This window comes from Bidens hawaiensis, unplaced genomic scaffold, assembly GCF_021521415.1.
Source record: "Bidens hawaiensis isolate Kalapana, Puna unplaced genomic scaffold, B.hawaiensis_p1.1 tig00007231_1, whole genome shotgun sequence".
Taxonomy (NCBI): domain Eukaryota; kingdom Viridiplantae; phylum Streptophyta; class Magnoliopsida; order Asterales; family Asteraceae; genus Bidens; species Bidens hawaiensis.
Window position 1 is genome coordinate 221,095 of NW_027491496.1, and position 24,911 is coordinate 246,005.

The following is a 24,911-nucleotide window of genomic DNA, read 5'->3' on the forward strand; positions in this document are numbered from 1 at the left end:
ATAGCATTGCTATTGGTGGGATATACTGAGTACGATGATGATGATGATGATTTCTTTTAAATACAAAATGAATTGAAACTGAAAAGCAAATAAACTGAAACAAAGCCTAAACAAGCCTAAAAGAAACACAAAACTCAAAATACTAAAACAAAACCAACAATAAAAACCTTAACGTACCTGAAGCAACGCGTATTGTCGCAGGGTCCGCAAATTAATTATATGTGTTTCCGTTTGCTTGTGCGGCTTCAAAACTACACCTTTAAGATACAAAGAAATAAAAAGTCATTATGTGGATGTGCACACATATAATCTGTATAGTATCTTTTCATGTGGGTTTTAATCACCATAATTTAAAACATGGGTTGTAGTTTCATCATCACATAATCATAATTTTAAAATAATCATGAGCTTACAATGACACACTCATTCATCTGCTGAAACTAAAATCTGAATATCATGAAATTCATGGAATTGAACCCTACTTCTGTAAATGTAACTTGTATTAAGTTTTTAATAACCCACAGGACGTAAACCCATATGAATATGTTAGATAAAATAGATGGATGCATGAAATACAAAATCTCAAAGTAATATTTACCCGAGTAAACATATCGAGTTTATGCAACCTCTGGACGACATTACACCATAAAGGAACAAAGGAATTGTAGCTAACTGAACAATCATATGTTAAATTGGCTAGTGAATCTACATACTTATCAAAGAATGAACAACGCTATAGCACATCGAAATCCTCAGAAACCAGCGAGAGGAGAAGGCTCGATCCTGATGCTACTGAGATACGATTAGAAAGGTGTGCACTTGAATTCTACTAAAGAGGGCTTAAATAAGGTTTCAATTGAAATGGATTTGGGGATTCAATCGGCGGCCATAACAGATGATTTTAAGACGCATTAAATTGGCGAACAATTATTGTAAACTGATTCAATCAACCATTCATTAGTGCGTTCAATTCATAAAACTGCCAATAATGATACTAATAACCGTCTTAATCGAAGGAGCTGAATTGAATGAGTAATCAATTCAAACGGATGGATGGTAACCATAAGAGACATGTTAAAGGTAGTGTAGAAGAAATCATCATCGCTTAAATGCATTATGCATGCATTGAAGATGGAATCAATACCCTGCCTTCAATTCACGTAGTTGTACCAAAGGATGAAGGAGTAATTTCACAAAGAATAACGTTTACTAAGTTGTACCAAATGCTTTAAAAACATATTGAGACAATGACAAATTACTTTTTCTGCCTAGTAATGAAATGTCGTTTATGTCCTCGTCCTCTAACTATGAAATTACTCTTTCGACCATCACTCCTCCTTAATAATATAATATAGATTAAAACCAAGTGTCCTGAGAGATGAAAGGGTTCATCATATTGTCAAAATTAAATATAGTAATATTGGATTTTGCTCTACTCGGTAAATATTAAAATTAAATCCCAATTTTTAATCAATACTCTATGTCATCCTACTATAAGCTACACTTGAGGCATACTGTGAAAATTCAAGTGTTTGGAGCCACAACACCAAACTTGATTTTTAGCGTATCCCTTCAAGGTGAAAGGCTTTCGGTGACACATCCAGCTCTTTCACAAGTAGTTATATTAGGGCGACTACTACTTTACTCTTCTGTTACGTGCCACAACCGTTTAGAGACTAAGGTGGGCATAGATGAGGCTAAACGTATCTAATTAGGCAAGTGTTGTCTTAAAAGGCCTCATAACCGAGAGTTGTACTCATCCACAATAGGAAACCGTTGTCAGGCTGCTTAACCACTTATTAATGTTGTGTACTATAGTTACCATTACTAATTGGAAGCCAGATTCTCAAAATTCCTATTCTATTCTTGTAATTGGGTCATTAATAAAAGGAATTAAATTACCGAAAATACTAAGAACTTATCTTTGGCTTATTTAATAACATGTCTTCTAATAATTCCTCCTTTACTCTCAAGCATGTACTTGATAAAGAAACGCTGAATGGCATCACCTTTCTCAAAAAGCACCGAAATCTGAGAATAGTTCTCAATATGAAAAAGAAGCTCTCTGTTTGCTTAAGAAAACGGGTACATTGACTAAACTTGGTTGGCCTCTACCGGATGAAATGGTAGAAGATTTCATCTTGAACTATCTCCCCAGCTCTTAAGACCAGTTCGTGATGAATTTCAATATGAATGCCTGAGTGATGACAATGATGAACATTGCAAATAAAACTAATCAAGTTATTGTGGTCAAATATATGGGTGTTGAAAAGCCCAACCAAAAGAAAATGGGTTATAACAAAAAAGGCAAGACAAGGTTACTGTTGTTGCCACATCCGCCACCAACACTAACAAGAAAGTTGCAAAACCACCACTGTCGCATCATGATGACCGCCAGTGCTTTGAATGCAACACCATGGGCACTGAAAACATAACAGTCCGAATACCTCGCCAAACTGAGACAAAAGAGGGCCATTGGTGAATGATCCTCTTTATGGATTTCTATTTATGTTATTGAACTTTTCACTATGTTTTTTGCGGGAACCTGAAAATGAAAGAAACTGAAATAAGGCAACATGGAACTCATAGTTGGTGATGGGAAGAGAGTCCTAGTTCTTGCAACTGGCACATATCGTTTTGCGTGTCCATCTGGCCTTGTAGTTGCTTGAAATAACTGCTTGTTTGCACCGAGTTTGACCAAAACATTATTTCAATTTCTTTACTTTTTGAACAAGGGTTTCAGTATGCTTGTAATGGTATTGCTAAATCTGCTTAATTGAATGATGTCTATTATTTTGAGGCTATACCTCAAAACGGTATTTATGAGATTAATGTTCAAACAGAGAATAACGTATATAATCTTTCTAAAACGTATTTGATATGGCATCAATGATACATTTTTATGGCATTGCTGACTTCGCCACATAAGCAAGTCACGAGTTGAGAGACTCCAATCCAATGGGATTCTTGAAACCATAAGATCGGACTCCTTTGACGACTACGACTCTTGCTTAGCTGACAAACTCGCCAAGGACTCGTTCACCCATATTAGTGAACGAGCTAAGGATTTTTTATGACTCATGCATACTGATGTTTGTTGTCCTTTCAGAACCATGTCAAGAAATCATTAAAGATACTTCTTTTCTTTTATTGACAATTATAGTAGATATGCTTATGTCTATCTTATGAAACTTAAGCATGAAACTTTTGAGAAGTTCAAAGAGTTTCAAAACAAAGTGGAAAACCAACTTGGAAATACAATTAACATACTTTGATTAGATCGAGGTGGAGAATCTCGCAGTTCATTATTCATCTAAAAGAGTGTGTAATTGTTTGACAGTTCAATCCACCCGACGCGCCCCAACATAATGGTGTGAGCTAGACGAGAAGTCTAACCTTGCTAAACATGGTCCAATCGATGATGTGTAAACTAACTTTCCTCACTCCTTTTGGAGTTATGCTCTTATGACTGTGCCCGCATTGTAAATCTAGCTCCAACTAAAAAGGTAAACAAAACCCCATATATGGCATGGGCGTAAACCCGATTTGTCTTACCTTATAGTATGGGGATGCGATGTGTATTTCACTAGCGATTCTGATGTCAAGCTCGATCCTTGTGGAGTAAGAGGTATTTTTGCCGGATACTATAACTAAAGCGGATATTATTTCTTCCATCATGATACAAATTTGAATTCTATCAAAGGAAGGGTCACTTGCTCGAGAAGGAAATTATCGATCGAGGAACTGGAAATAATGTTGTCGATCTCAAAGAAATTCAAGAACCACCAACAATCGCTGAGGAAGTTGGAACGTCTGATCAACAAGACGTTGTTGTTGATACATCAGACATAAACACGAGCATTCGTAGAAGTATTAGGAATCGCAAAGAACCAAATATATACCTACGGCATCTAGATGGTCCCGAAGTCCTGTTAGTAGCTGAATCTAATGTAGATAGATATAAAGCACAGCTAGTCGCGAAGGGTTTTACTCAAACCCAGGGTATTGACTATGATGAAACATTCTCGCCCTTGCTATTACTAAATCAATAAGGATATTACTTTCCATAGCCACGTATTATGACTACGAGATATGGAAAATAGATGTCAAAACCTCTTTTCTTAATGGAAACCTTTATGAAGATGTCTATATGGTCCAACGTGTAGGTTTTGTCGATCCTAAATATCATAATAGGGTGGTGAAAATTAAATAAGTCCATTTATGGACTTAAGCATTCATCTCGCAGTTGGAATATTCTTTTTGACGAAAACTCAAAGAGTTTGGTTTTATCAATAATGAAGATGAGCTTTGTGTTTACAGAAAGGCTAGTGGGAGTACTATATCATTCCTCATATTGTATGTATATGAAATATTGATCATTGGAAACAACATCGCTATGCTTGACAAAGTCAAACACTGGTTGGGATCTTGCTTCGCAATGAAGGCTCTTGGTGAAGCTGCTCTTATTCTTGGAATCAAGATCTACGAGATAGATCAAAGCAGATTTTTGGGCAAAGTAAAAGTACATACATAGACAAAGTAATGACACACTTCTCGATGGAAAAATTTCAAGAAAGATGGAGTCTCATTGCTAAAGGAATCATGTTGAACAAATCACAATCTCCTCCAATAGACATTGAACCTAAGCATATGTAAGTAATTCCATATGCTTCATCAATTGGTTCTATAATGTACACTATCTTATGCACTACACAAGACGTCTCGTATTCTTTAAGCATGAGCAGCTGTTATCAGCAAAGTCCTTGCGTTAGCCACTAGACTATGGTAAAAAACATTCCGAGGTACTTGAGAAGAACCAAATATACGTTCTTAGTGTTTGGAGGAACGACATAAGAGCTCACTATAAGATGTTATACTGACACTAGCTTCTAGAGTGACCAAGATGTTTCTCGCTCACAATCTGCTTGGATGAAGAAATTCATAGTCGACCTCAATCTGGTTCCAAGTTTTTTGAAACTGATTGACGTGATTTGTGATAACACATGAGCTATTGCTCAAGCTAGAGAGCCTAGATCTCATCACGGGCCAAGCTAATTCTAAAAGGTTTCCACTATATATGGGAAATACTGGAACCTGAAGATATTATTGTCACACCCCAATCAAAGGCGGCGGAACATGCCGGGGTGCAACGGATTTCTCAAGAACACTATAACATTATTAAAGTGACAATATTTACTCAACTCGTTTATTTCATTCAATATTCACAAATACAACTTGTTCAAGATAAAACACAAACAATTTCATATAATCATAACTTCATTAAAGTACCCCTAAAGGTATGATCTAAGTGATGAGTCTTCAATTTTCACGAGCAACCTAAGAGTAAACCTGTAACATGCGTAAAAATAGATTTGATCAACCCGAATGTTGGTGAGCAATACACTAGTTTTGGCGTATGTATATAACGAGGCAAAAATCACAATTCACATGTGTAAATAGAATAATGCAACAAAAATTGTAAATGTAAAGTAAATAACTGTGGCTCCTTTCTATTTGGTAACAACCAAATTACTTGGGGAATGATGCCCTATTCTACTAGCACAAGGCTAAAGTAGTTAGGGGTGCGTATGATCATACTTATTGAGGCTCAACAACAACATAATAAAATAAACACTCGTGCACACAATCAAATTGAGGCATAAACAAAGATCGAGCAAATATTTGTACAACACATAATGTTGAATTGTGGATTTGATAATGATATCATACAAACAAGTAAGTTTGAATGTGATACGCATCCCACCCCCGAAAGTATAAAAGCGTAAAAAGGGGGAGTGTGATTTCTCACATGTAATAAGTAACTTGAAAGATTAGTTTGCGGTAAAACGGAAAGGTAAGTTCAACGAACAAGACCTAGATTGAGAGGGTCTTGAGTTAGTAGATGGTCTTAAAAGCTTTAAAGTAAAATATCATGACACGTAAGATAAATAATTAAAGTTTGAGGGTTAAAGTGTAAATACATAGGAAATTAAAGTAACAGTTTTTGAAAAGTAAGCTTGCACGAAATCGGGTCTCGGTATTCTATTCATTAGTTTTACCTATCCTTTGTTAAGTTAATATGTGGGGTATGGTTTAATGCAATAGTGCACGACACCTTGCTAGATATACCAAAACGGGATTTTAATGAGTGTTCGGTTAGTCGGTTCGGGTCTTGATAAAATGTCAAGTCCGAACCTGACATTCCAAAGTGATAAATATCATGAGATAAATTGTTTAAAATAGAAACTTAACTAATGTTACAAGTTCTTCTCAGGAGAAACTCCAAACATTGATGTTAAGTGAGTGTTAGGTTTTATTGGTCCATGCTTGTTATAAGATCAAGTTGGATCCGACATACCAAGTACTTTAAGAAACATTTATAATTAGTTTGTAAAAGATCTTAAAAAAATGTGAGATTTGGTGGCCTGAAACACAACTTGTGTGTTTTAAGCGAGTGAACTCGGTTTAGTTTGGTTTGTTTGGTTTGGTTGGTTCAAGAATTGGTATGTGACCAATCTTGGGTCCAACAATCCATATATAATACCAAATACAAAAATGTAAATGAAAGAACTTAAACACTTCAAACTTACATACAACTTGTTTTTAAAACAATTAAATAAAGAGTTAAACGAGAGTTCGGTCTTGGTTCGGTCCTTGACTCGGAATGAAACCAAGGATGGTTGCCACATACCCAATACCATGAAACTTATTAAGTAACTTTAGAAATTATAATACACAATCTTACATGTAACACATTATTATATCATTTTAAATATATAAAGCATTTAAACGAGAGTTCGGTCTTGGTTCGGTCCTTGACTCGGAATAAGACCGAGGATGGTTGCCACATACCCAATACATGGAACTTATCAAAATAAACTTAGAAATAATAATACTAAAGCTATGCTAATAATAAAATATTTAAACAAGAGTTCGGTTTTGGTTCGATTCTTGACTCGGAATGAAACCGAATATGGTAACCACATACCCAATTATCATTAAACTATTAAATTAATTTGGAAACTAAAATAATTAAGAACTAAACAATATTAACAAGCTTAAACAAAATTAAAGCATAAATTAAAGTGTTTAACAGGGATTGAAATAATCCTCCATGTAGCCTTGCCTAGCAGTACACCTAAACCGACATGGCCGGAGAAGGGAAAATCAAGGAAACAAGGGAAGTATGTTTTAAACAAGATATAATACAAGCTTTAAGTAACAAGAATTAGTTAGAAACAAGATTAGCATTAGTTTGACTTTGAGAAGTCAAACTATCAAGAGTTTGAAAGATGAGTTAAGAACTAAGACGGGGAGAGTGTTTGAGGTGAATGAACAACCAAATATGGGTGTAGTGGTCTTGTTTATATAGGGAAAGAGTAAGGGTTTGGGAATAATGTTACTTTCAAGTAAATCATGCATTTTCATTGGTTTACATGGTCAAACAATGCAAAAAACAAACAAAAATGAGCTGTACATCTGCAGGTACATCTAGGCGCTGCGCGACCACTCTTCCCCATAGTGACCGCGCGGCTCGGCGCTTCTAGGGGTGGGGTTTGGTCTCTTTGGTTATTTTTCGAATTTGATCCCTAAAGTTCGTTTTGAGTCGTTTTTGGCCATAAAAGGGTGTTTTAAGGTACCGAAAAGGACGTTTCGTGATCCAACAAGTGTGAAACAAATTTGTAACATAAAAACCACTATTTTTATTTATTACAAAGAATCTGAAAGATAAAACGGGCCGGGTTTACCGTACAAAAACAAATACGATTAAACCGAAAATGACGAATGTCACAGTTATAATAAGCGAAGTAGACATAGATCAAAACCTAGTAGACCCGTTCACTAAGTCGATGACTTAGGACAAGCGTGATCAAGACATGGATGTTATCGGTCTTATATTAGCTAGTCATTTGTTTTGATTAAGTATTTGGATGAGCGAACATTTAAACAATTATACTTTTTAGTTCACTTTTGATTTAATGGTTAAATACAAACGTTGAATATTATAATTGTGTTCGAATTTTAATACGTTTAATCCATGAATTTTGTATTTTAAATCATCCGTAATCGGTCAGACTTGTGGGAACGACTCTGAACTAATTATTCTGACTTTGGACTCAAGGAGTTAACTTCCAAGCTCACAGACCTCATTATGAATGATGTTGGATGTAATCAAAGTATCTTCATGGATCTTAGTCATAAGATATTTTGATATTGGTATACTCATTTAGTATCCTTAGACCTGAGATACATATTAGAACTTTCGTTTATTAAAGGCTATTCTTTGATCAGTGTCAACCGTTGTTACGTAACTGCCTGCTATTAAGGCATTGGTTGAGAATTCTAAAGTTCAGTGGGAGTTGTATGTAGTCAAGATTGGATTATGTACTCTTACATATATGAAACAGTTAGGCATCGTGGCGCCCTCGTTGATTTAAATTAGTGAAGTGTGAGGCCTAACCCAAACTTACTGTGTTTGATTGGACCATTTTGATTCTAGATCAAGAACAATAATAACTTAACGCCATGTGAGATTGCATCTTATTTATGTCTCATTGTTCAATTGATGTCTTATACAGAAAGGACATATGTCAACAATTACCAAAAGCTCATTATCGTGCAATAACGTATTCCAAGATGTTTTGGTTAATGATTTTAAAGTGTCATAACTTTTCGGGATATCCATGTGTAGCTAGAGCACCGCTGACTGTGAGTGTTAAGGAACTTAACTAGAAACCGTCCAAGTGGGAGACTCTAAAAAATTGTGGACCCGTTTGGTTAAGATAACGCGGCCATCCGAGTTATGACCCGTAAGAGTTACACCTTGGGTAACGAACATCAAACCCGCTTAAGTTAGTTAACAAATATTGACTAATAATAACGAGATCGTAATATTTAAGGACCGGGCTTTAGAGTTAGAGATGGGCTTGGTGGCCCGGTAAGGATTAACTAGTTTATTAGTTAACCTAATCATTAGCTTTCTTAATCATAAGAGAACCCTAGCCACCAAAGCGCGCTCTCTCAACTCACCCTCTCCACCGCCGCCGTCGGTTCCCTCTGCCCAACAGTTACCGCCACCGCAAGTAGCTCCGCCGCCGTCGCCACTTCTGCCCGCTGGTCACCACTGCAGCCATTGCAACTGATGCCGCTGTCCGCTGCTACCGAGCCACCGTGCCGCCGTTGCTAACCACCGCTGATGCCGGATGCCTCCACGCACCACCACCGCCGGGTCTCATTTAGCACTGTCACCTAGAGAACCTCGTTATCCATCGATGTCTCAGCCGGTTAATCATTAACCGTGGTATGACTTTTCTTATCGATAGATAACATAATAAACTATTTATTATTTTATTGTGTTCGTATTGTTTATAACCGAATCCTGTAGGGTTTTGTTTTTGGTTTTGATTACTCATATTTGTTCCGCTTCGTTTTATATTAATTAACCGGATTATTTAATTTACTAATCACTATCGAAACCTAGTTACCACCTCTTTTGCCTCTAATGCTTGTGGACTTATTAGTGACTCTTGTTATTTGGTCTCTAATCTAATCCGTGATAGACCTGGTAATGAAAATGAACATCCAATTTTGTGCACTGATATCTGGTCGTAGTGAACGTTTCATGTAGTTAATGGCTAAAGTTAACAAAAGTTAAAAACTATTATTTTTGTATGCAAAAATAGATTTGGGATGTTGGTCGACGTGGAAACCCGATCGAATCGAAGAGACGGGCTGTCTACAACTAATAATAAAGAAACCATTCAATAATACATCTTGTCATATATTTATTACGATATACCATATAATGGTCACACATAACTATAAGGGGGCGTAAGACTTGGAACAATAACTATAATGGTCACACATAACTGTATTTTATGACAACAAATCCGCTTTAGTTTACATAAACATGTAATACTATTAGGCTTAAAAGTGATGATAAGATGGAGTTAAAGGCTTAAAAACCTTCATTCCCATTGTTTCCACCAAATCTAAATGCTTTTGAAGAAGATGCATATAAACAATCGAATCCCCATTGTTGGTTACACTTGGCGTGGGCATAACATATCCGGTTTGCCCGCCCCACTGGAAATGATATGAACCAAAATAAGGTTTTTCCCATCCGAAATCCACTGTTTCAATCTGAAAACGCAATCCAGATGACACCACCACAGCTCCCCCGTCATTGTTTCCGATTTCGGTGTGTATTTTGGTTAAAGCCGTCTCGGGTCTATGCACCTCCACCCAGTCTATGAGTCCCATAAAATGTTCCTTAGTAGTTGCAGTAGTCACAAACTTATGAACCATTTCGGATACCTCACTAAGATGCATTTCATTAAGATGACCCGATTTGCGGCACCAGATGGAATCGAAAGTACATTTCCAAAGTAACATTGCATGTTGTCATCACTTATCCTATCTCGCCCATCTACGACTACGCCCAATCTGCATATCTTGGATTCATTGTCACCTTTTGCAATTATCTTCCATAGAAATGACATAAATGCCATTAGTTTGCGTTTTGGATTTACATTCAAACTTGCTGCCTTTTGAAGGTTGTTGATTTCATCGGCTTTGATGTAGTAAATTCGGCTTATAAGAGGATTTGTTGGGGCGGAAGAGCTCGGGGGAGGGAGACGAGAAAAAAGGACATACAAGTTATCGTAGATGGGGTTAATGAGAAGTGGGCGTCTCGGGTGGAGCATGGACCGATTGAAAGACGGAATGCGAGAGATTGGTTCTGATCGGGTAATATCCGCCCATGATGCTAAGAACATGTTCATGGAGTGTGCGTCGGCTACTCGATGATCAAATGTGCATCCAATCACTAGTCCTCCACACCTGAATTCAGTAGCCTACATCAACAACATACAAACATGAAATCAACATATGTGTAACACATGTGTAGTTTTGTAGAACGACTAACTCACAAACCCTATAAACTTACTCTTACATTAACGGCTCGTTCACCATGGGAATCAAACCCTCAACCAATAGGAGAGGATCACATATTCACACGCGAGACTAGAAGCATTTGATATCATATGTAGATATTCTTGTTTCTTTGTAACTATGTAATAAGAAATTGAATACCCTAATCATTAATTGTAAATACATAAAAAATATATATATATATATATATATACGATGTGTTATTACTTTATAAGTTGTAGAATTATTTTAATGCGTAATTTTGTTTTTCATGCGTAATTAATTTCTTCATGCATAATAAGTTTTCTTCATGGGTATTTTTTTTACTTCATGCGTAATTAGCTTATTTCATGTGCAATTATTCACTTTTTGTTCATAATTTAGGTTTCATATTTACAACTATGCTACTGCGTGAATTAATGTACGATAAGAAGACTTCGCACAATAAAAGATTATTGTACAGTAGTCCGATCATATATGTGTGTGTGCTTGTGCGCGTGTGTGTATCTATATATATACTCATCACTTAATAAACCATCATACAACATCCTAATTAACCTCTTGCATCTGGAATTCGTGTATGTCAAACCGTGGGAGTCGCGTTTTATCAAATTTCAATACCACGTAAGTCCTACAAATGTTCGGATTATATGTGTTTTTCAAATATCACATCTATTCATATTAGGTTATGGTCTTTGAGAAGTTACTTGTGCGTTTATTCTTCAATCCTTTTGTTCCGTTTCAGCCTTGTGACCATATTAGGTAAGTACATACAGACCCAATCATTTACTTTTGGATAAAGTGCGTAAATCCACCAATACAACATCATGTGTAGAGTACAAAGTGTTGGTATTATGGACCAGTTCGGTTAAGTCAACGCGGCCGACCGAGTTATGGCCCGTAATCATTAGTTTTGAACACAAGAGATAAAACAAAACCCTAGCCACCAAAGCTCTCACTTAACTCACACCACTACCACCGCCAGGGGCGGACATACCTTATGCCGAGCCGTAGCCTCCGCTGTGGCTCAAATTTTTACGGGTAGTGTAAAAAAAAATTTGGTTGATTTTCGTGTTTCGTTGCGGCTGGAAAAAAATAACGTTCTGGCTAAGATTTTAAGCCCTGCTAATATATGTTTAAACCCAATCAAAAGATAAAGCCCAAACAAAAAAACCCATTAACCCAACCCAACCAACCCATTAACCCACCTTTCACAAGAAAAAAAAATCATACGCACCTTCAATTCCAGTCTTCCACCCTCCCCTGTAGCAGCGGAGAGCCTGCCACCAATCGCACACTTTAAAGGAAGATGATAAATTTGCAAAACTTGGTGGAATGGGTGATCTTGCTCATGTAATGGTGGAAACCGGAAAACACACAACTTTTCCTTTGGTTTATCGGATATTGAAGCTAGCATTGGTTTTACCGGTTGCAACTGCAGCCTTTGAAAGATGTTTCTCTAAAATGAAGCTTATCAAGACGGATTTGCGCAATCGAACGGGTAATGAGTATTTGAACAATGCTTTAGTTTGTGCGGTCGAAAGAGAAACGTTTGATAAAGTAAATGAAGAAGATGTAATGGCTCGGTTTCAAGCTATTAAAAGTCGAAGAGAAGATATTTACAGCCCAACCTAGATCCGTCACTGTTGGTTCGTTAACCCGGTTAGTTTAAATTTATTTGTTGTCGTGTTCTTTATATTTGTTTCGTTAACATTGTATTAAATATGGGGAAAAAAAATTTTGAGCGCTCCGGCTCGGTTTCGAGTCTAGATCTGCCACTGACCACCGCTGCTAGTTCTCCCTTGCCCAACAGCCACCACTGCAGCCGTTTTCTAGCCATCGCGCGCGCCACCGCTGTCGCTAACCACCGCCGCTATCGGCTGCTACCATGCACCGCCACCACCGGATCTTGTTCGTATAGTCACCTAGCGAAGCTTGTAATCTCTTGGTGTCTCAACCGGTTAATTATTAACCGAGGTAAAGTAAATATGGTCGGTTTTGATTTATTAATTTGGTTGATTAAATCTGTACTCGTAATGTTTGTAACCGGATCTTGTCAGGTTCCATAAAAGTGATGATCACTTGTTTATATTTATTCCACTGCATTGATAATATTAATGAGATTGATAATTATGAAACAATTATTAAAACTGGGTTTAATCGTTAAATCATTGACTGATCTCAATTGACAACCAACACAAAGAAGTCTAGTGATGCATAACTGTAATTATTTCGTGTCTCATCGTTTAGTGTTATGTAATGGTAATTCAATTAATAAGATCGGAATGATGCTACGTGTCAACTGTATTTTCTTGATGATTCATTTCGTTTAATCATGGATTCATTATTATGTGTAATTCTTAATACCCACCGGGTCAGGGGCGGATTTAGGTATCGAGTGCGGGTTCACGGGAACCCACTGAGTTTCAGATTTTATATAAAACACCTAAATAAAATATGAAAGTGAACCCACATATAAATTATGAGTAAACCCATATATAAATTGGAACTATTGTCTGGTGGTAAACACCAAATCTTTCTATTGAGGAGACCATGGTTTGATTCTCTTTTTAAGCAGGTTTTTCATTTTAATTTTTTTAACTGGTTACTTACTTAGGCTTCTGATGCACCACATAATATCCTCAATTAATTTCTAGGCAACAGGTTTTTTCATTTTTCATTTTAATTAGGTTTCTTTATGTTTTTATGCTTATAGGCCATTTTTGATATAATAAAAGCAATGAAAATTAAGAAGAAAATTGTTCCAACCCCTGGTCTTCACAATTAATTTCTATGAGACAAATTTGGTCTAATCACACAATCACAAATGATGTTAGTGTATAAATGGTCAAATATTGTAAAATTCTCATATAATTCATAATTGTCTTTCTTGAGTTGATGCAGTCACGTTGCTACCATCAAGCGTGTAACTAATAGATTTATATTTGATCATGGCTTTTTAGAACGACATTTAACACCCCTTTATGCACACCACTTAGTTACACACATGGTTATAACTTATAAATTTATAATCCATATATTCTAGGTTTTGTAGCCTTAGTTTTAAAATATTCATTGCTAGACTGACATATAGGAATTTTATTGATTAACTAATGAAAAAAACTTGAATATGTAGTCCATAGAATGAGCGGCCGCCAGTCAAGGCCGAGGAGGCGTTTGCGCAAGCCGAACCGATTTAAGTAGAAGTCCACGATCATACTTTTAAATTGACATCTTTAACTGTTTTTATCACATTTGTGAATATCCAATCAGTTTCTAAAATTACTTGGCTTAACATGTTTGTTAAGTTTGACTAATGTTAATTTCGAAAACCCGACTGGGACGGTAATAAAACTAGTTTCTAATGTCGATGCTAGTTTATAGTTATTGTACCGTATATTTATTATGTGAACCGACCCGAACCGTCGACCCGAATCATCAAACCGACTTGAACCTTCGAGCCAGACTGAACAGTGAACCCGCTAGAAAAAATTCCTAGATCCGTCACTGCACCGGGTGTAATACATGACTTTTAACCTAGTATGTGTTGAAATCAAAACTACGTTGAGAATACTTTATATCTTTATCTTTATAATTATTCCATATTTACCTGAACTGAAAGAACGCCATATGTCTTAACCGGCACCAGTTTTCCCTCTACAGAATCATCAGGGTGGTAGAGATCAAGATCTTTAAGCTCTAGATCAGCACAAGCATGAACAAATTCAACACCATGGTTATTGCATAGAATTTCCGGTTCACCTAGACTAACGGTGGAACAAGTGCTAATGCAAGTGATTTCTTGATGTGATCAATGCATTTTACATAAAGAATTGGTCTCTTGTAGCAGAAGAAAACACCTACATCTAACGGTGGTATGAGTAAGTCTAGGTTTGACATGGGTAGCACAATGTTCTGTGCCCCTGATGCAGCCTTGATGATGTCGGTTTGCTTCTCTTCACGCTTAGGGTGTACATTGCTTGTTTAATATCAGATGGGTGGTTTGGAACGAACGAATTTCGGACGAGAGAACCGGATAGAAAAGGGTCACTTATATAAGAGTTTCGGGATAATAATTTAACTTCTTTAAGATGTGTATTTAGAAAGTCATTAGAAATATCATATTTCTTTTGAACCAAGTTTGCATATTTTTGGGATGATTGTGTAATTATTCCAAATAATTTTGGAAGCGGTAACGTGAATTTTTCTTGAAAAATAAATCTGAACGTATAACTTTGAAGCTCAAAGCTTACTAGCAATTGGTAACTAAGAATCACCCCCACATTTTTGGCTTACGTAGAGTCTGCACTCATTCTATATGGGATAAATAACAAGTCATCAAGACTTCCTCTATAAAAGGAGCTGATTTTCATCTTTGATTTGTTATCATCTAAGCCTAAGTAGTTCGGTTTTACAGTCAATACCGAGTCAACCCTGGTTCCAAAACGAATAAGAATAAGTCAATAATTAATTACTAGTCTGCTGAGAAACTGAAGTTGAATGGTTATTAGAATCAAATAACTAAAATATTGGATTAAGGTTCCATTTCAGTTATAAAAAAAACCAACCCTAGCCGATCCATGCAAATGTTAGCTAGAAACCCTGAGCTTTCACGCCTCTACGATCAACCCATGACAATACAATGTAAACAATACTCTTTAATGAAAGAAATTGCAGGTATAAAGTATAAGGAAATGAAACACAAAAGGATAAATAAATAAATAAATAAATAAATAAATACGGGTGTTGATAAGCGTAACCATCCCTCAACTTTTACATTAATATGTTTTATACTTCAACGAGTTATAAAGTTTAATAAATCATTTTTTTTAAAGTGTTTGAATATATATTTATAATTTTTTTTTGTAAAGCGAAAACCGTTTAAAAAAACTCCAAATGATGAAATATGAAAATTTCATTTGATTTAATAAGGGGTGAGTATGTACGTTTAGCCTGACGCATTAATAAATACCTACAAACGTAACTTACAAACTATTTCTACCGAATTATTTCATTCACAAACATTCTAACACAAAGCATTATTTTTCATAACTGAAAATATTTATTAGATAAATTATAATATAATTAATATGTAACACGTTTAGATATCATGCAACCAGGGTAATTTTTTTTTTTAAGTTTTAATTAGAAATTCACAAATTATAAAACATTACCTGACATTGTTAACTATTATAGCCATGTTAATCCATATCCAATGCTTGTTTCTTAAATTGAAGCTTTTTTTTATTTTTCTTTAGAATTGACGTACCCTTTATTGTTTTCTTTTTTTTTAATCAACTATATATGTATGCATACTTGTTATCAAGTATTCAGTTATCTTGTTAACGGCTTTCATTTTCCCGTTTGAATTTTCTAACGGAGGAGTTAATGTGTTGCCTTCTCGGTCCACATCATAATCTTCCACTGAAAGAGGAGTATCACCAATTCACCATTTCTGGGGGTAACACTCAAATAGAAAACGAAGTATATTTGAACAGCCCCGCCCTTGGTGTAAGCGAGCGGCATCCTGCGCCGAGACCCTTATTTTAGCTTTTTTTTATATGCATTTATAAATATAAACGTTATAAAAATTATCTAATCTAGTAAACCTTAAAAATGTTTGGCCCAAATTTTTTTTTATCTATAATCCATTTAATCAAGTATAAGTTTTTTGCCCACACATAAACTAAAAACTAAAAAGAAATGAAAATGAAAATAATCAGCAGTCGATCATCATTCATTCTCACTCCTTGTGACAAGAACAAGCGCGACCACCGGCCTCTACAATCATCTGGTGCTCAAAAACGTAAGTTTGCAACCCTATAGATTGGATATTGATTATGAGGAACTTTATATAGAGTTGAGCTTATTAGACACATTATATACCAGTGAATTTTAGTTTTGAAACATTAATTTGAATGAGACACGAGAAAATTTCCCAAGTGCAAGGATTACATAAAGAAAATCATTACTATTTCAGTCGTGGTGGCAGTACAGAAAGAAGTTTCTCAAAGTTTAAGTTATTGAAGTCTTACTTATGAAACACAATGTTCCAAGAAAAAGTTAGTGGATTGGCGATGATAGTTATCGAGAACAAAATCTTAGATAATATAAACCACATATAGGTGATCAAACAATTTGTTGTCAATAATGCTAGGAGAGCTTCACGAATCATCGGTTAGTCGTTAGCTATCACGATATTTGATTTTAATTGTCATTTAGAAAAGTTTGCTTATATATATTGTTACTCGTTAGGGCCGACGAGACTTTTTCTTTCTGCTCAGCCGAGGTATTTAAATCCTCGGGATCTACCGACCCTGTATATTAAGAATTGCTACATGAAATAGACAGAGGACTAAGTGCCTTTCAGTGTAATTTATTATAAGAAAGATGTTTAGCTTGTATTACATGGAGATGGCATATGTTTACTGGTGTTCAAGTTTTGTTCAACCGACCATAAATGAATTATGAATATTAGAAAAGTTTGAAGAGATTGCGCTAGAAAACGTACTATCATAGCTAAGCAGTTACGCTAAGGTAAAAAGCACTGAGAATCTGAAGTGTTAAGTGTTTATGCTAAAAAAAAACAAAAGTCAATTTGAATATATATACTAGGAGGACCCCGTGAAAATTAGTCGACTAATCGTTGCAACGTACAAAAGCAGATCTTATAAAAAGTAAGAATGTTGTGTCAGCTAGCACAAACACAAAAAAGCAAGAACACTTATATATTACAACTTATAGGGGTTGTTTGGTTCATTCAGATCTGAATAAGTTATATATGAATGAGCATCTGTTCCATTCAGCAACAACAGTAAGTCTGAATAATTCAGACATAATTTTAACTATTCAGATGTTTTTTTGTTTGGAACCAACCAGTCTGAAGTCTGAATGAATTAGATGTTTACATCTGAATGGTTCCATTCAGATGTAAACAAACAGCCCCATAGTTAATATGAGCTAAAAGTAAATAAGTCAAAAGCCATAAAACGTTGACCTCCCAGGGCCATAGGTGATAGGCTTTGTGACGATAAGAATGGGTTGAATGGATGATGACAAAATTGTTCAAAGGGTATATATGAAGCCCTTTATAGGTAACCATAAAAATTCCAAATGGTACCAAAATATTCACCCCGTTCACAAAGACTTTAGGAAAAGAAATAGAAGAAGCATGGTTTAAAAGACAAATATTCACAGTCCAACCAAGCAAATAAGAAAACGTGAACTAAAAGGAAGAACCAAAAGGGAGAAGAACTTACATATTCCCTACGTTTTGACTTTCAAAGTTTCAATAAAGAAATTGAATATGAAGCCTTGATAGTTGTACTTAAGATGGCAAAGAAAGTAGGAACAACGAAGCTATTAGAACATGTAGATTTTCTATTTGTAGATGGACAAATCAATGGAGAGTATGAAAAAAAGAACTAGCTATGATGGCATATGTAAATGTAGCACAAACACTAAGAGCATCCACAACAATAAACATTCACAAACAATTACATTATATTCCAAACTTTTCTCAAAAAACTTAACTTTTTCTATAACAATAAACCTTATTAAAATATATTATAATTGTATATATATAATATCTATACTATATTAAAATACATATAAGAAAGACAAAATAATATTTTCACTAAAAACTCTTAAAATTAAGAGTGTTTACAATTATATAAGCAAAATGTACAACTTCTCAAGCATATTTTTTAACACCCCTCATTTATGAATTGCCGCCCATCTCCTCAAAATTCGTACATCAGATCTCAACACTTGAAATTCAAATCACCTCTTCAATATTCTTCTTCTCCAATTCAAAACCCGTCGTCTTCAAGTTCTGCTCTCTCTCTCTCTCCATTATTTTGTTCTCTTTTAGGAACAGGAAATTAAAGTATAACCAGTTCGCTTTTAATTCAGCTCTCACTATTTTCAAGCATTCATGTATCAAAGTGATTATGTTTGTGATTTTTTGTGTTTATAATTAAGTTTTCCTCGGTCTGCTTATATTTGTTTCTACCCTAATTTTGTAAATGAATTACAGGTCTTCATCAGTTGAAAAAATCATGGTTCTTTCTACACTGCTGCGGTGATGTTGATTGTTAAAAATACTTTGCTGTTTATTTTATTTTTATTAATATATGTTTTATAAGTTAATAGATTGATTTATTCAATTGTGTGGTTAAAGATATTACTAACATGTATATTATATATTTTGTAGGAGTGTTGGCATATTGCACTAGATATTATCATGCGCTTGGCTTCTAAATGTTGAAACAATTTCTTTTGTTTTTACTGACATGAGTTTGTGCTTAATTTGACTAGAAAGTAGTTTTTTGATTATAGGATATGCATATACACCAAATATTTTGTTTTTTTTTCCATAGGTTTTGTTTTAAACGATAAAATATGTTTTTTTCAATAGGATCATAGGATTCAATTTGTATCCATCCGCGAAATCTTATTGAGGTTCATATGCTTATCGGAGCCGGTGCAGCTGAAGGAACTATTGATGTTGTCAATATATTCAAACTCGCTCTTCGTAGAGACGAATTGTAGGTTACTCTGTTACTAATTATATTATTATTCTTGTAACTGTTATTGATGTATGTTTTTTGGAAGTGCATTGGGGCTACCACACCTGATAAATACCAAAAGCCTATCGAAAAGGATCCAGCGTTGCAGAGACAGTTGCAGCCCATTAAAGTGCCTGACCTGTTTGTTGATGAAGAAATGGGAAATTTAAGGGAACTTAGAGAAAGATATGAAATACATCATAAGCTTTGATACATTGATACCGCTATAGTAGCTGCAACCGATTTGTCAGATCAATATATAAGGTATTTAAAATTTATATGATTGTATATATATATTATGTTTTCACTCAGCGGTGATTTGCCATTTTATCAACGCTTGATGAGTTTTATCACTGGTTGGATTTTGAATTATAGATGTGAAGAAATTAGGTTCGGCAAATTGCAGACCTAAAACTATAAGTATGTATCTTTCTTTGATATTTTGAATTTTGTTTATAATTTATATACAAAACTTATGTTTTAATATATTGATGCAGAAGATAAACATGATGTTGCAGAAAAAATAGTTAAGATAGCGAAGTTGTCTAAGTGAAAGTGAGTTGTATTGATAAAAAAAATCACAATGATGAAGTTTTATGTTCCGTAAACGTGCAATATCACATAACATCACTATACTTCACAAGTCCAAAATCCAAATATGAGTTAATTGGGCTGGAGTTAAAAAATAACAACTCAACTCACATTGTAGTCTTAACACAAATTAACACATGTACACATCTTATTTATATAATTTTACAAATGCACACATTTTTTAAGCGTGAATGTGCCCAAAAGACATGTTAAAGTGGTTTTTTTAGTTTGAAAAGATATGTATTTTGTTAATGTGAGACACATGTGTTATGGTAGTGCATATCATTCTGGATGTGATTCTATTTTTGAAATTTATTGATTATTTCTGCAACCATTATATGTAGTATGATGCTATATTATTTTTGTGTGGTTGTAAAAGTCTACTAAAACTACACACAAATTATTTAATATATAAATACATTCTGATTTTATAACATCATGTTCGTAGGTATTCAAGTTGACCAAACAAAGTTAATGGAGATCAAAGCCTATTTGACAAGCAATTGAAACCAACAGGAATCCTTTGGCTAAATTGGATTTGCAATTTGCATAACTGGGTCAAGAAGCATATGCGTGAAGGTACTTGTGCACACTGTTAAATATTTTTATGTTATTTAACAAAACGAACGTGTTCGTGTTTGTTTATGTTCGTTCGTTAATAGTACAAAGTAATGAACGGTTCATGAATAAACATAATTGAGTTAAGATTTTCAAACAAACAAAGCGAACGAACTCGAACGGAACATGTCCATGTTAGTTTGTTTAACTTTAATCGAACAAAAGTTTGAACACAAACAATTTATGAACCGTGTATATTTACGTAATATATAATTTTTAGTTATATTCATCATAATTTTACATATAATAATTGTTATATAAATACATATTTGATATATTGAATTAAAGTTATTCAAGTAATAAGCCCGTTTTAGCTCGCGAGCTAGCTTAGGTGTAACATTATGAAAATTTCGAGTTCAAAATGTCAAAATTTCAAAGTTTAGGGACTAAAAATATCAAATTTCAAACCTTAGGGTTAAAATGAAAATTCTGTTTTCCTGACCCATTGTGATACGCGATGGATCAGAAGAGAGACCCATCGCGTATCGCGATGGGTTGTCTGACAATGAGGCACGTGTCGTGCCACGTGTCAACACATGACACAATCTCCGCCACGTGGCGGCACGTCCGCCACGTGGCACAACGCCTGCCACGTGTCGCCACATGGCAGGTCTACGTGGTGACTGGCCAAGCCTACGTCGCGATACTTGACGGGCTAGCCAAGGAGGCCATCGCGTATCGCGATGGGCTCCTGAATCTTGCTTATAAATAGCAAGTCCGGGCCTTTGCATTTTCCATCCCAAAATCAGTACTCCTCTCTCTCTCTAACATCTCACTAGAATCCCACAACTATATTAATGATACACCTCGAAAACCGTGCCCCGATTCCTTGATTGTCGTGTCGTTTCCTCGAAGTTTTTGCTACCTTCCACCGACGTGTCAACCAAGAAGGTGTTTGTTATCTCTTGACATCATGACGACTACTATCGTAAAGCGTGTCGACAAGTGGTGAAGGGTAGGTGTTCATCGATTGATGTGCCGAGGAAAAGAGTGACGAAAAGAAGATTGAACAAGAAGGAGAAACGGTGTTGAGGTGCTGCTTAAGTATTTAGTGTTTATAAGCCGAGCAAAGGTAGGCATAATGCCCGAATAAAATAATAATAAAATATTATAAAGGCTTAAACCTTAAGTCGATGTTATACTCGATACCTCGATAAAATAAAAAAAATATAACAAAGAAAGAATAAAAGATAGAATTATGAATATTATTAAATATGTATATATCTGTGTAAGTATATATATATTCTTTGTTATGAAAATATTATTTAAGTAATAATAACTATTCTTAAATAATAAAAGAAAAGAATACGTTTTTTAGAGAAGAAGAAACGTAGGGTGGGTTTTATAAATAAACTAAAGGTTTATAATATTATTTTTTAACTAAAGGTTTTAAAGTAAAAGAGATTTTGAAATAAAGGTTTATCGAGGTAAAGTTTATAAAACAAGACTAAAGGTCTTAAGCCGGATTGTATATCCGACTAACAAATGGTTATACTCGTAGTATAGGTGCGAGATAGCAACGGGAAAGACCCTCGGACGGTGTTTGAAGCTGATCAAAATTGAAAAGGTGAATACGCCCCAACTTTTACAAACTTGTTTTCAAACGAGTCAACGTGTTATATGAAAACTTTACATGAGACTAAGTGTCTCTAAAACATTTATAAACAAGGGTATAAACACTGGCCTTAGGCTGTCATGTACGTTTGTCTGGATCCTTACGTATGTGATGGATACATGACACCTGGTCACAGTTACGCTCGCCTGTGGGGAGTATGACCTTGTGTATACGTATAGGCACTCAACTAGTCGAACGCTGCGGTGTTTGCTGGGGGAACCGAGTGCAGAGACTTGAGTTTATGAATTGTATTGTTTTAACTTGATTATTCCTAAGACACGTTGGGCCGAGGCCTACGTAGTCTCGAGGGGTAATTAAGTAAAAGAAAATATTTTTAGCGTCAGCATATTCACCAGCATTCGTTGCTGACATATTTTCTTAACATTTTGCAGGTGATCAAGGTTAGCGCTTGGAGTAGCGAAGTGCTCAAGATATCCGATGGCTCAGATATTTTTGTTAAACTTAATATAATGTTAATGGTGGTTTTTGTAAAGTAAAACAAGTAATCCTTAAACATCAAACGGGAAACTTTTAAATCCCGTCTTTTGTATATGTAAATATTACATTTTAAATCCACAAGTTTATAAGACTTCCGCTATTAAAACGTAACCCTGATTTAATTACAATTGTGGTACAAACATATGTGTCATACGCCTAGGCCGTGGTTTGGGGTGTGACAAGTGTTGGTATCAGAGCCATCGATCTTAGCGAATTAGGTATTACGAGATAATACCTAAGCTTCGATCCAAGTATAGAAAAATATTTCATTACTTGTTTTATTTGAAATAGGGATAAGATAGGCTGGTAAACCTTTTCTTTTTCCCTCCTCACTATAAACCACCCAAAATGTTAGATGTCGTTCAAGAGCATGATGAAGAACTATGTACGCAAAGCAAAGGAGGCTGGAATTGCCAAACCATTACCCAAAGATAACATGAGCGAAGACTATTATGAAGCATTTTTTGATCAAGATGTGGAACATGACCTAACCAAACCATTTCAATTCCACGGTACCGAACAAAATATGATCAATCTGCCCAATGATACACCATGGCAAGGATATCAAGCACCGAGGCATTCAAGATACCACCCGCCAAGCATACCCATGTACCATCCATTCGAAGTTCCAACATACCACCCATCCGAAGTTCGAACTTATCAACCATTCGAGATACCACCGTATTACCCAACTGGAGTTCCGACATACCTACCACCAAACCCTCACCCATCATATGCTTTCCTCTCTAACCTACCAATCAAGGAGGAACCAAGATCTCCCTCATCTGACTGGATGCAATGCCATTCCGACCAACATAGATAGCATACTGGAAGCTCTGCCTATGATTGTGTTGACTCCCGTCCCATCAATGGTGAAGGACCATCCCGCAAGCCCAAGATGAGAGTAATGATGTCATACGAAAATTTCCGAATGCCCTCAATTGTGAAAGAGACTGCTCAACTTATGGAAAAAGAAGAACCTGAAGAAGACGGGGACCCTGAGGAAGAAGAAGATCCGGAAGAAGAATTCGAAGAGGATCCGGAAGAGGAATACCCTGAGAACCCCAATGAAGTGTCAACACTAATGGAGGAATCACTCTCTCCTCAAAACCCAAGCTATGTTTCTGTTGATCCTTATGTGCAATACCTCGAGAAACTCAAGAACCAAACTTCATCAAGTTTTCCACCTTTTCAATGCACGAACCCGACGGAAGAAGAGCAAGCCAATGAAATTCGAGAACAAAACGAAGCTGCCGAAGCTTTCTTCCACTACTCATCCGATGTAACCATATCTCCATATCCAGAACCGATGAACCATTATGACGTGGTGATGATGGGTTACCGCGACCCACCTCCAAGATACGGATACCCCAACGAGATCCGTCAGTCATTGGAAGAACACTTGGACCGAGCCTTGCATGAGACTGATGATTTGAGAAAGAAGATAGCCGTCGATGGGAAGAAAAAGAAGAAGACAGGAGAGACGTTTTTTCGAAAATGTAACAAACTGACCAAGGTGGTGAAGAAGTTCATGAGAGATTAAAGAAGATCAAGATGGGAGAAGTGTGTGTAATGTAATCTTATGTGTTATATGAAATATGTGTAATAAAGAACGTTGAGACGTTCTTAAGTAAAGATAGGTCCATCAATATATATATATATATATCAATTAAACGATATATATATATATATATATATATATGTATGTTGTAAAATAAATATATATATATCATTTTATGATATATATATCTTTGTGAAATAAATTTGTATGTTAAGAAAAGAAATTTGTTAAATTTCAGATCTAAAAAGAAATATTGAAAAGAAAAAGAATAATGTCTCAACAAAGTAACAATATAGAGAATGCACTAAAGGAAGAAGAAATAAGGAAAGAAAAAGAAAAAGGTTCTGAAAATAAACAAGATGAATCAATTCCCGAAAAATATATGAATCAAATACAGAAAATGATTAAAGAAGCGGTTAGGGAAGAATCTATGGCTAGATCTCAATCCAAACACTCTAAACATTCTCAATCCGTTGATCTTTCTCGTAAGTCCATTAAGTCCCGTCCGAAACCATCCCGTGTTTAG

General features: G+C 35.4%; 1 pseudogene; it reads right to left on the bottom strand.

Moving 5' to 3' along the window:
• Nucleotides 1–9,927: 9,927 nt before the first annotated feature.
• On the bottom strand, nt 9,928–16,132 carry LOC143634729 (coniferyl alcohol acyltransferase-like; annotated as a pseudogene).
• Between the last annotated feature and the right edge of the window lie 8,779 nt (nt 16,133–24,911).